The sequence below is a fragment of the Spinacia oleracea genome, chromosome 3 (genome assembly GCF_020520425.1).
Source record: "Spinacia oleracea cultivar Varoflay chromosome 3, BTI_SOV_V1, whole genome shotgun sequence".
NCBI classification, from domain to species: domain Eukaryota; kingdom Viridiplantae; phylum Streptophyta; class Magnoliopsida; order Caryophyllales; family Amaranthaceae; genus Spinacia; species Spinacia oleracea.
Window position 1 is genome coordinate 105,451,408 of NC_079489.1, and position 14,560 is coordinate 105,465,967.

Here is a 14,560-nt window from a genome sequence, read left to right on the forward strand (position 1 = left end):
ACATGGTAGCTGAGTGTTTAATTCGAACGAGCTACCCTAGGTACACCGCCGACATTTATCACTTCGTCTGCGATCTGATTTTCCTCGTGGAGGCCGTGGATCAGTTTATCCTCAATGCTATCCTCCTCCAAAATGGCCGTCCTGTCTTGTTCCTTTATCGGGACGACTTCGTTAAAGGATTTTGCGATTTCTCCCTAGAGGGTATGTTGAAGATTCACCTTCCATCCTGTCGTGATGTCCTGGTGAAGACTATGCAACATTTGTTGTAGAGATCTTTCTGAAGCAGGTTGGCTTGCCGCTGCGTTGAGAGGTGTCGTAGCTTCTCGCCTTATGGATGGTGCCACACCTTGTGCCTGGACTGACTATCTTTACCGGTAGCCTGTGAGGTGCTTTTCCCGTGCAGACGCCTTTTCCTTGAGTCGTCCACATGCCCTTCATATTGCAGTTCCACTATGATACTATACCTCCCCATATACGGCGCCAAATGTTGTGGGAACTTTGTTGGTGATGATGTGTCACCCTTTCCTTGGAGGTATCAAGTATACGCTGGCACGATCTTCCTATATCCTTCAAAACGGGAATATTCCCGTAGGAATATTCCCTCCGATGCCTAAGTAAGTTACTGGCTAGAGAGAGAAATAATTTCTAGAGAGAAGGCAGAGTAAAATAGTTTAAGGTAGGTAGGAATGAATTGAATACCTTCTTACCTTGGGATCTGAACTATTTATTGGACTAGGATTTTGGGAAGTGTCTTAAAACCCTAGCCATATGATTGCCTGATATCAGAGATGGGGACATGTGTCCTCATCTGAGTCATAGAATAAAGAGGCTTTAAAGTGCGTTTTTGGTGTATGGGCCTTTCCAAGCATTAGGGCCTTTTGTATTTGTTTGTGGGGAAAATATGTTTGAACATTGGGCTCATCTGCTTAGTAAAACTTAGAACGCCAGGTGTCACTCTGTGGTCGGTCCAAGGTGGTGTAGACACCTACTTTTGTCCCCATTTCCGAAAGGGAAAGGTTCGATGATGAAAGCATAAAATCTCCACTTGACAACGCATCTCCTATAAAATAAACGAATCTCAATTCCCCTTTTCATTTCACCCGAAACCTGATATTTATAGAAAACTGCTATTTATGGTAACCTGCTAAAAATAGTAACTGCCGTAAAAGGTAGCTTCTAAAAGTGGCAAATCATAAAGGATAGAAACATGTCAGAATTAGGTGTTGCATTCCAACATAAATCCTAAATGAGATAGAAAACTGCGAGAATCCTATTCCTAATATGATTCGGAAATAAGAGTTACGTATTAATTAAAATCCTAACGAGCCTAGAGTTCGTAACGGGCCCCGACGCATCCCGTCACAAGATTAATACGCATTAAAAGACTCGATTAAGTCTCAAACTCTACGGATTTCAGGAATCCGAATCTGACTAAGAAAACAGCCCAGACCCTATTTTCAACGCCTGGCTCTGGGCGCTGAAATCTTCGGCGCCCAGGCCTGGGCGCTGAAAATACCTGGGTACGTGTTTTTTCCTAATTCTTTATGGATTAGAACTCTGAAATTCTATCTTTCCACGAACTCTTCCCTATAAATACAGCCCCAAATTCGACGTGAAAGGAACACACACAATTCATATTCTGAGTATTGACTCCAACCCTCAGCCTAAGCCTCTCGCTGCGAAATTGTTCACGCGTTCTGTCGCAATCGATCCATAAATCGAACAGAACGTATCCTGCCCCATAATTTTAGATTAGTTAAATAAAAAGGAGAAATAGCAAAGTCAAAGTGGTTAGTTTTCTGAGAACCGTGACGCACCTCTCAAGGGTGCGTCGTAATGTGTCCCTTTTCGATGATTTAATTGCTTTCCTCGCCCTTTTTATGAACTGTTAAACTAACTAAATCTGATTGTTCTATCACGCCTAACAAATATAATATTTTTGGGAAATTGGATTATCATTCTAGGTCCCTTAATGCTATTTAAATCAGATAATCGCGATCGATCTAGTATTATATGTTGCATATTGCTAAAATCAATTCAGATTAGTTTAATAGTTAACGCATGTCCCTTCAGTTATTTATGCTGAGCTAGTAAGGATATCCTGCCTCTGGAGTTATCGACGAGCGAAGTACTCCTCTCGGTAGTTACAGTCCCCCGAACCCTCAATCTCTACCTTGCGGGTGTATGTTGAGAGATCCCCACACCAGGGATCACAAGGGAACCTACGGCCGTCGTGGTCAAACATAATTGCACTCCCTTTATGTCACGATAACCGGGTTTTGTCAGTTTTTCTCATTGTTGTTAAAAACTGAATGACGACTCCTATATTACTAGTCAATTGGGTGTAAACTCACAGGAAATCCAATTACACTTGATTGAATAAAAAGAATCGTCACACCCACGAGGGACGAGGTCACGCATTAGCCTCGTGCTTTTTCGACCCCCTCACAGTGGCGACTCCACTGGGGATAGTGAAGGAAATACTCGTGCTTGTAGGTAATCAAAATAGCCGAAGGGTGAAACGATATCCTACCCCGCGTTTATTTCCCCATCAAGTTGGGACGACCTGAAAATCAGCATATTAATGTGAACGGGCAGAACCGCATAACGAATCTCGGCTCCCTCGGGAGTTGGGAATAAGGATACCTTTTTTCCGCCAATAGAGGGGTGCATACGCCGCGCATGTTGCCCACTCGGTACTTGTGCAGGTAGTACACCTATCCCGAACCCAATCGCTCGCTCATTAGGTCCCTCTCGCCTGCATGCCCCCTTGGCTTGCACTTGCGGGTTGGCCTCTTGGGCGAAATTCGTCTGTTGAAGACACTACCTCGACCGGGGCATGTGTTGGATCTACGATAGAAGCGGTACCAAGCCAGGCGCAAATAAACTACCCATAGAAGCCTATCATAAACTACGTGACATATTTAATTTTCAAATCCATGTTTGTAATGTAGTTATGTGTAGCGAAATATGTGATTATGTGTGACAAACTATCCTAGAAAACCAACGACCTTAAAAATTGCCCAAACCTTCATAGACTAATTTGCCAAAGAGTTATACCGAAACACGTGTTCCGCAAACCCGAATGATCGCCATAAAAATAAGCGACGCTCGGGATGGCCTGTAACGAATCCCACAAACGCTGCTACACGTAAAGGACGTTATTAGGCAAGCACGCAAATCGAAGTCGTATAAACAGAAGACAGAAAACGAGAACCAGCCAGGGACGCATTTTCAACGCCCCTAGCTGGGCGCCAGAATTTCTCACGCCCCACGCTGGGCGCTGAAGTTGCTGCCTGGCCTTCTGGTCAGGCGCAGCAGCCTCGGTGCCCGCGCAAAAAGAAAATACGTAGCACAAAAAATGTTCGTAAAAAGAATTGCCACGAGGGCGTAAGAAAAACACTCGATTTCAAAAACGACTCGTGAAAAAATTAATAACTCTTTGCGTCGTTGTTAGGCCTCCTACGACGGCAATGCTCGACACTAAAAGTCGACCATGCAAATAATTATGAATGTCACACGGGCAAAGATTTTCGAAAATATAAAGAGTTCAAAGTGCACACATAGCAGTCCAAATATACTAGTCCGACTTAAGGGTAGTCATAGAGTGTCTAGAAAACCGACTCACGAAACAAACTAATGTGTCTCCTACTCCACAACAATAAAAGAAGAAGTCACTAAACAATTAGACGCCGGCTTTATAAAAGTCTCCAACTACCCAGAATGGGTGGCCAATATTGTCCCCGTAGCTAAAAAAGATGGGCGAGTGCGAATGTGCGTAGACTTTCGAGACCTCAACAAAGCCAGTCCTAAAGATGACTTCCCTCTACCTCACATTGACATACTAGTAGACAACACCGCAGAGCACGCGCTCCTCTCCTTTATGGACGGGTACGCCGGATATAATCAAATACTCATGGCAGAAGAAGACATGGAAAAAACATCTTTCATTACCCCTTGGGGTACATATTGTTACACTGTAATGCCTTTTGGTTTGAAAAACGCGGGGGCCACCTATCAAAGAACAGCCACCACGTTACTCCATGACATGATACACAAAGAAATCAAGGTCTATGTGGACGACATGATCGTCAAATCTAAAGACCGGCACGGTCACCTCCCGGCACTTAAAAAGTTCTTCACCCGAATCTTGAAATATAACATGAGACTAAATCCACAAAAATGTGTGTTCGGGGTAACCTCAGGAAAATTGCTAGGATATGTTGTTAGTACGCGAGGAATCGAGATTGACCCATCTAAGATCAAAGCCATTACCGAAATGCCCCCACCACAAACTAAAAAACAGATAAGGGGCTTCCTAGGAAAGCTGCAATACATTAGTAGGTTCATTTCCAAGCTTACTATGACTTGTGAGCCAATATTCAAAAAATTAAGAAAAGAAGAAAAAGTCGAATGGGATGAACAATGCCAAACTGCCTTCGATAAAATCAAAGAATACCTAAGCAAACCACCCGTCCTCTCCCCGCCTTTGCCTGGAATCCCTTTACGCCTATACCTAACCGTCACGGATACTGCAACGGGAGCTATGCTCTCACAGTGTGTACATGGATCCGAGCGAGCCATTTACTACTTGAGCAAGAAGTTCATACAGTACGAGACGAGATACACAGAACTTGAGAAAACCTGCCTCGCCCTCGTCTGGGCATCCAAAAAAATCAGACATTACCTATTGGCCCACACTATTCATATAGTGTCACAACTAGACCCCTTAAAATACATGTTCGAAAAGCCCGCCCTAAATGGTCGCCTGTCCAGGTGGCTAGTCATGCTCTCAGAATTCGACCTAAAATTCATGCTAGAAAAAACAATCAAAGGAAGAGCGGTAGCCGAATTCCTGGCCGAGCATGCCACGAATGAGGAAACCACGGAAGCTTACCTCCTCCCCGACGAGGAACTTCTGATGATACGAGACGACTATTGGACACTATACTTCGATGGTGCGTCCAACCAGAAAGGATGAGGCGTCGGAGTTCTCCTAGTCAGTCCTGAAGGGGCCCATATACCAATTTCCGTCAAACTTGACTTCGAGGCCACAAACAACGCCGCCGAATACGAGGCCTACATAGTTGGGCTAGAGGCCGCAGTTAGCCTCGGAGTCAAACATCTACAAGTCTTCGGGGATTCTTCCCTAATAATCAACCATATATCCAAAAGATGGAAGGTCCGAAGCACTAGTCTCTCAAAATATCAAGCTCACTTAGACCAAATAGTCGAGCAATTTGAAAAAATCGAGTATACGTACTTGCCAAGAGACGACAACCAATTCGCGGATGCACTAGCGAAGCTAGCTTCAATGCTCAACATCCCGGATGAATGGGACGGAATGACCCTTCGGGTCGAGCGAAGGAAAGAGTCGGCTTACTGCTGTGCCATAGACTCCGAACCTGAAAACACCGAAGAAGAACCATGGTACACGGACATCCTTCGTTACAAAACAAGTGGGGAATTCCCCCCAAACACCTCCCCGCGAGCACAAAAGGCCCTACGCCTCCTCGCTTCACAATATAGCATAATTCTGGGAGAACTGTACAAATACACGCCGAATAAAATCAAGTTACTTTGTGTCCACCAAAACCAAGCCCAAAGACTAATGGAAGAATACCATAACGGCGTGTGCGGACCCCATATGAACGGAAAAATGCTATCCCGAAAAATATCCCGCTCAGGGTACTATTGGACCACTATGGAAACCGATTGCCATCACTTTGTAAAAACTTGCCCAAAATGCCAAATCTTCAGTAACCTTAACCATTTGCCTCCCTCAGAACTATACACCTTCACTTCTCCATGGCCCTTTTCCACCTGGGGTATAGATATAATCGGCAAGGTAACACCAACAGGCGTAGGGGGACACGAGTACGTTTTAGTCACAATTGATTACTTCACTAAATGGGTAGAGGCAGTCTCCTATGCAAAATTAACGGCCAAACATGTCGCTCGATTCCTAGAAAAGAACATATTCTGTCGATACGGGGTTCCACATGAAATCATAAGTGACCAAGGTTCCCACTTTAGGGCTGAAGTCCAAGACCTGCTCGAAAAATATCATGTCAAACACCATAAATCCTCTCCCTATAGGCCGCAAATGAACGGCGCGGTAGAGGCGGCCAACAAAAATATTAAAGTCATAATCAAAAAGATGGCCGAAAATTATAAGGATTGGCCCAACAAATTACACTTCGCATTATGGGGCTATCGAACCTCAATCCGCACCTCCATTGGAGTAACACCCTACTCCTTGGTATACGGAATGGAAGCAGTTCAACCGATCGAGTTGGAAATTCCCTCCCTCCGGATCGTCCTAGAAAGCAAGCTACCCGAAGCTGATTGGGTTCAAGCTAGGTACGACGAGCTCGTCCTTTTAGACGAACGGAGGTTGAGAGCTTTACATCACGTGCAAGTGTATCAAAAGCGCATCGCAAGGCAATTCAACAAAAGAGTCAAACCTCGGAATATCAAAGAAGGCGATTTTGTATTAAAAGAAGTCCGCGCACCTACTACGGACCCTCGAGGAAAATTCCGGCCTAACTGGACAGGACCATATTTTGTAAAGACCATCCTACCTGGCGGAGCAGTCCAACTAGCTGACATAGATGGAGCGAATTCGCTAACCTCACGAACTTAGACCAATTGAAAAAGTACTATATTTAATACAATTCAGTCCGGAGTTAAGGCATCTAATAAAACACATTAAGACTCATAAGCAAACATTCTGTGCATTACTCTAAGCAAACGGCATAAAACTCGATAAAGTAGAAAAAGCGAAGGACAAAACATCAACGCCCAGGACTGGGCGCTGTTATTTTTCACGCTCAGGCCTGGGCGCCGATATTTCTTTCGCCCTTGAACGGGCGTCATTCTCTCTTGCCACCTATCCTCCCGATTCTGCAAGTGTTCGTACTCCTTTTTCGAACCATCAAAAGAACCACGAACACTTGGGGGGGAAGCAGACGTGTAATGAACACCCTTTCAAAAAAAATTCAAAGCTAGAACTACGCGCGACCTGATTCTGACAAGATACAATTCGGTCCAATAAAAATTAAAAAATAATAAAGTCACGCAACGCATCAAGAAGAAAGGATATTGCAAAGGGCACTATACCCTAACCCATGCACGGGCAAGACCAAATAGAAGCCACAAGAACTTTCAGGAACAAGCCCAACAAAGGAGTATGGCACGAGTCGGCAAAAAACAAAAAAATAGTGAACATGCATATGTAATACCCCAAGTAGTCGGTTAGTCTAAAAATATGTGTGCACTCTTGTATGAACTCATTATTTTTACGAAAGTCTTTCCCTTTCAAAATTCGTCGTTGGTTTAGAAAGCTAATATTACTATAATATGTTAAAACAAAGCCCACGGAAGGCTCAAAACATTCTTGCACCAAAAAACGCAAAAAATATATATACATGCGGAATACAAGAATGAATATTTACAAAACAGGAGGTAAGCCTAAGACTCGTCATCGGCTCCATATCTCCAAGCCTCGCCGGTCCATCCACTCCACTCCCCGTGGTATGAGGGCCCCCAGCCAGAATCACCCCAAAAATGAGGCTGTGACTGCAACTCGGGGCTAGGCTCTCGGGCCACTGACACGGAACGTCGCCTACGCTCCGGCTCGGACCTCTCCCCGGAAGAACTCACCCCCGTGTCAGAACGGCGATGCCGTAGGGGCGAGTGTCGTGCCCTCTCTCTCTCTCACGACCGTGTCCCCCGCCCGAGGGACCCGCGTCGTCGGCCCCGGCACGTCCAGCACCCGTCTACAAGAAAAGACAAAAAAAAGAGAGTGAGTAACAGAAAGCCAAACAAAAGGTACAGATCAAAAGAAAAAAAGAGGGCACATTACCCGAGTAGAGTGGGGGCTCCTGCAAGAAAGTGCAGATCGGGCTCGAACCAACGCGGACTTCAACCGGTTGATCACCCCCACCATCGCGTTGGTCGTACGGGACGGAACCTGAAACAGGAATGTTAGTAACAAAAAAGAGAGAAAAAAAATATATAAGGAGAGTACACAAATAAAAGGTGCATACCGCCTGTACTCCCTCAGGGAGCGGAGCATGGAAAACCCGGTCTTCCGGGAAAGTCTCCACAATCTCGGATCCACTCTCTCCGGTATACGAGATTCGAGCATCGGGAAGCACCCATCCCCCCCAACGAAGGGTCAGGACACTCCTGCACAAAACACAGTAAACATAAACACATGGGCACGAGCATGAAAACACTAAAATCAATACAAAAAGAGAGGGCAACTTACAGCGCCAGGCTCCGGGAGATGAAGAGAATCCTGGATAAACTGGTAATAGCTAGCTCCCTCTATCACCAACTCCGTCGCCGGCACGCCAGTCCTCGAGTGGACCCTCCACGACTCGCCTATCGAGCGAGTAGACAGCATGGTCGCTGGCGGAGGCCTAGGCACCGAAAAAGCCCCGACCGTCTGCATACGTACCCGCTCTCCCGGGTACCAGACAGGGTCCCGGCGGCCAACGAAAAAGACCCGCATCTGGCTCAGGGCATAACTATCCCTGACCGAAGCATGAGTACCCCTAAAAGAGAGCCATGGGGTCCAAATCACCTGTTTTTACGAACACGGTCAGATCTCGCACATAGAAAATAAAAAGAATGACGAAATACAAGATAGAGGATAAGATTCTGCACATGCTCAGGGTTCCCGTCCCAAATGAGATCCCACACGGTATCGGGCGGTGGACGCACTGTCAGCTTCTTCTTCCAACCCCAACTACGACCGCAGGGTACTCCAAAGGCCTCTGCCCCTTTCGGGGGGGCAGCCAAGGTAAGTGCTCAAAGGCCCACAGCTGCAAAAAAGAAAAGACAATAAAACATAAAGAAAAGAGGCCCGGTAAAAGCGAGAAAACAAAAGAAAGTCTAGGCACATACCTCGATCAAACGCGGCACTCCCGCTAATGTAATCACAAAGTGACGTCTACTGGGGTCCGAGTCGCGCACCGCCAAACTCATCTGGCCGACGAGCGTCGCATAGCCCAAATCGCCCCAGCGATAGTCACCCAGTGTAGACACGTCCTCCACCATGCCTATCCACCTCGGGTCAAAGGTGTCAGTCGGACCCGATAGAAAGGTGGAAGTAATAAAATGGAGGTAGAACAGCCGAGCCTGTCTCGAAAGGCGACTCCTCTACCCCATGCTCTAAGGCCCACATTAGGTCAGCAAAAGGTATCCCACGGGGCTGGTACAAAGGTAATCTACTACCCATCCACGAGCCCAGGAGCCTGGTACCCTCAGCAACAGTCGGCGATGGGCCATCCGACCTCAGACGAACGGGGTTCCCTGTAAAGGTCAAGCCCGTCAAAGCCGTGTAGTCCTCAGGAGTGATCGTCATCTCGCCCCAAGGAAAATGGAAGGTGTTGGTGGTATCCCACCACCACCTCATGAACGACCGCAGAAAGGATAGGGAGATGTTAAGCCGCAGTATCTCCCAGAAGGTCTCGACCACCGGAAACAGTGAGCTCGCCCTCACCAAGGCCTGGGCGTCCGAGCTCAGGAAGCTAAAAACGGTCTCACTCGTCGCTGCGCCATAGCCGCGAACCGTAGTCTCTCTCCTCGCGTGAAGGCGGGAAGTCACGTGGTGCTCTAGGTCGTAGTGCAGATCACGACCGTCGTAGAGCTCAGGGCCCACCCATAGGGGACCCGCGCCAGTGCACTGACGCGTCATGCCACGCTCCTCGTGGCCACCAAGAGGAGGTGACGACTCGTCATCCATGCTGATCAATAATACAATAAGGCATTATACCTTTAACAAAACTAGCACTCACACCAATCACTAAAGGAGTGCATTCCACTCATAAAATGGAGTCATACAATTTTCGTTCCCTAAGACATGATACTAAGGTCATATCGAGCAAAAAATTCCCTAAGTGAATTTTTTTTAAAATTAAACTCCAACAAAATAAAAATTCTTCCATAATTTGTCATTCATGAATTATGAGGAACGCAAGCAATATACCAAGAACACCTACATTGTAAGAAAACACTAGAGTCGTGGGTATACTTGGGGGCTAGCATGAAAATGCCCAAATTCAACAAGAATCAACATACTTGCGAAAATTAACATGCACAAACTAATTAACATGTTATGAGGAACATTTCCAACTATCTAATTGAAGGAAAGGGGCACAAAATCAAAAACCCCCAAATCAATTTCATGCATAAAAATACTTGACAAAAATATTGAAATTGACAAAAAAGCTCAAAATTACTGAAAATTACTTACATTGGGAAGATTAGGAAGTGATTTGGAGTAGAATTCGTGAAGAAAAATGAAGAAAACGAGTGAAAAAATCAGTAAGATGAGAGGAAGTTTGAGCGAAAATGGTGGAAATGGGAAAGGAAGGAGACGGTCCGCGTCTTTTAAAGGCCAGTCTCTCCTTTGCATTTTCAACGCCCAGCCCTGGGCGTTAGAAAGTATGGCGCCCAGAGCTAGGCGCTGAAAATGTTTCCCAGACAGCGAATATTCGCTGTCGGGGCACGCGCGATTCCCCTCTTTGTGTAAGATATCCGTTGTCTTGATATTTCTTTCCCAGGAAAAAAAAACGGTATTTTAAAATCTCGTTAACGAAAAATATATACACAGTGTGGGCCCACTTATAGGACACACCTGATCAGGAAATATTACGACCCACCAACAGGTTGTAATCACAAAAGCCCTTCTACATAGGCAAAATAAGAAATTCAAAATGGGCTCGTCCACCCTCAGCGGACGGGGTCTGCGTCACTAGCCGCGCAGGTCCTCAGTTTTCGAAAAAATAAAAGTCTTCAAATTTAAAATAGGCTCGCCATCTTCAGTCGGCGGGGTCTACGTCACAAACCACGCAGGTCCTTATTTTCAAAAGCACAAAACAAATTTCAAAATAGATTCGTCCACTTCTATCGGACGGGGTGTCCACCCTTAGCGGACAGGTTCGCCATCTTTAGCCGGCGGGGTCTACGTCACAAGCCGCGTAGGTCCTTATTTTCAAAAAAGCAAACAAACTTCAAAACAGATTCGTCCACTTCTATCGGACGGGGTGTCCACCCTTAGCGGACAGGCTCGCCATCTTTAGCCGGCGGGGTCTGCGTCACTAACCGCGCAGGTCCTTAGTCGCTGCAGCGATAACTTTTTCTGGTTTTCCCTTTTCCAAAATTAAAAGGATTGGTTTTCCGTTTTTCCAAAAAAGAGCGATGTGCTGGATTTTCCTTCGTTTTACGTCCCATAAAAACAAGGGGGTTTTCTCGTTTAGCTAGCCCTGAAAATGAGAATCTTTAAAAAACATTTTTACCTCGTGATTGGGCTTGGCCAGGCCCAATTACACTTTATAGCTTTGATTTCGAAAACATCTGTAGCTACTCCCAATGAAAAAGTGAGGGAGTTTCTACGCACCTTTAGATCCTTCCAATGACAAAGTGAGGAAGTTTCTATACTATCAGTTGACAAATCCCAATGACACGTGAGGGATATGTCGACATTTCAAGTGATGACCCTTAAGTCAAATGTTATCACTCGGGGGCTCGTGAGACCCTCGCAAAACAGGTCACATACACCATGGCTTGTGTGACGCACTCCGTCTAATACTTTGACCATCGTCTTACTCCAAGACTCAGTCAAAGTGGGGGCTAACTGTAGACACCTACTTTTGTCCCCATTCCCGAAAGGAAAAGGTTCGATGATGAAAGCATAAAATCTCCACTTGACAACGCATCTCCTATAAAATAAACGAATCTCAATTCCCCTTTTCATTTCACCCGAAACCTGATATTTATAGAAAACTGCTATTTATGGAAACCTGCTAAAAATAGTAACTGCCGTAAAAGGTAGCTTCTAAAAGTGGCAAATCATAAAGGATAGAAACCTGTCAGAATTAGGTGTTGCATTCCAACATAAATCCTAAATGAGATAGAAAACTGCGAGAATCCTATTCCTAATATGATTCGGAAATAAGAGTTACGTATTAATTAAAATCCTAACGAGCCTAGAGTTCGTAACGGGCCCCGACGCATCCCGTCACAAGATTAATACGCACTAAAAGACTCGATTAAGTCTCAAACTCTACGGGTTTCAGGAATCCGAATCTGACTAAGAAAACAGCCCAGACCCTATTTTCAACGCCTGGCTCTGGGCGCCGAAACTTCGCCGAAACGCCTGGCTCTATCTTTCCACGAACTCTTCCCTATAAATACAGCCCCAAATTCGACGTGAAAGGAACACACACAATTCATATTCTGAGTATTGACTCCAACCCTCAGCCTAAGCCTCTCGCTGCGAAATTGTTCACGCGTTCTGTCGCAATCGATCCATAAATCGAACATAACGTATCCTGTCCCATAATTTGAGATTAGTTAAATAAAAAGGAGAAATAGCAAAGTCAAAGTGGTTAGTTTTCTGAGAACCGTGACGCACCTCTCAAGGGTGCGTCGTAATGTGTCCCTTTTCGATGATTTAATTGCTTTCCTCGCCCTTTTTATGAACTGTTAAACTAACTAAATCTGATTGTTCTATCACGCCTAACAAATATAATATTTTTGGGAAATTGGATTATCATGCTAGGTCCCTTAATGCTATTTAAATCAGATAATCGCGATCGATCTAGTATTATATGTTGCATATTGCTAAAATCAATTCAGATTAGTTTAATAGTTAACGCATGTCCCTTCAGTTATTTATGCTGAGCTAGTAAGGATATCCTGCCTCTGGAGTTATCGACGAGCGAAGTACTCCTCTCGGTAGTTACAGTCCCCCGAACCCTCAATCTCTACCCTGCGGGTGTATGTTGAGAGATCCCCACACCAGGGATCACAAGGGAACCTACGGCCGTCGTGGTCAAACATAATTGCACTCCCTTTATGTCACGATAACCGGGTTTTGTCAGTTTTTTTCTCATTGTTGTTAAAAACTGAATGGCGACTCCTATATTACTAGTCAATTGGGTGTAAACTCACAGGAAATCCAATTACACTTGATTGAATAAAAAGAATCGTCACACCCACGAGGGACGAGGTCACGCATTAGCCTCGTGCTTTTTCGACCCCCTCACAGGTGGACTTCTAGTTATGGCCACATCAGTAATGCTCGGGTAATCACCTATCAAACAAAGTCGGACTAGGGTTTTTGGAGTTGTTCCAAAAGCCTAGCCATATGATTGGTTGACCTCAGAGATAGGGACATGCGTCCTCATCTATTGTAGATGGCTTAATGCGCAAATTTTATATTAGGCCTTTCCAAGTAATTGGGCCTCTTGTGTCTTTCTTCAGGGAGAATACGTTCGAACGTTTTGCACATCTGCTTAGTAAGCATGAAAGTGCCATGTGTCATTCTGTGGTTGGTCCAAGGTGGACTTTTAGTTATGGCCGGCCACATCAATACCCAGTACAAATCAAATCACCCAGTATTAATCAAATCAATTTTTAGGGAAATGTTTTTGCAGCACACAAATAAAGTACATACCTTTGATAATTGGTGTGAATTTTCTGCAATTTTCTCGTTTGGATAACTCTTGCTGACGGCTTAAATCTTTGACAATGAGAATTTTCGAGTTACCCATGCTTTTACTTATCAAAAGATAATGAATTTACTATAACCCGTGCCCACATTTAACTCACATTTGGTTAACAATGATCAGAATTCTTTTTATAGGTCATAAACAGTGAATAAATAAAACATAGGTCCTGATTGGTGATTAAAACAAAAAGTAGGTCCTTATTTTAGGCTTAACTCACTAATTTAACCAACTAACCAAACTAGGTAAACCGATAACAACTACTCCCTCCGTCTCTTTTTGTTTTTTACGTTTTCCTTTTTGGGTATTTCAAAATGTTCTTTACATTTCCTTTTATATTATCACATAAATGACTTATTATTCTATCAAAATTTGTGTCCAATTATTATTTTAACCAATTACATTCATTGGGACATTAAATTTTTCACACTTTTTCATTGGGATATTAAAATTTTCTCATTTCCCAATATCAGAATTTTGATAAAAGTGAAAACATTATAAATAAACGTAATTTATCTTGTTTAAATAAAAAAAATGAGGAATCTCGATGCAAATTAATTAATCGTTAAAACGCGTGCAAAATACCAAACGTAAAAAACAAAAAGAGACGGAGGGAGTAACCACTGGTCAAATCAACAAATCTATTGGTTCAGTGGTGATTGAGACTGAACTTGGTAGGGAGGACCCGTGTATTCGATCCCCTGCAATAACAATTGGGAGGGGACTGAAACCTATCCACTCAAATCTCGACCGTATTCAAATTAGCCCTAAAGGTAAACCGGTTGGTACACAAAAAAAATAAAAACAAAAAAACCACAACTAACGATTTGCCGCACGGCTGTCCGCTAACATCTTTTGACCAAACGGGGCCAACCTAGAGCTGTCAAAAATTGACCCGATCCGAGAAATCGACCTGAACCGACCTGTATTTTCGACGACCCGGACCCGACCCGAGACCCGAAATTTTGTTAAAATAGAAAACCCGTAATCCGACCTTATCAAACCCGTTAAAACCGACGACCGGTTTCGACCCG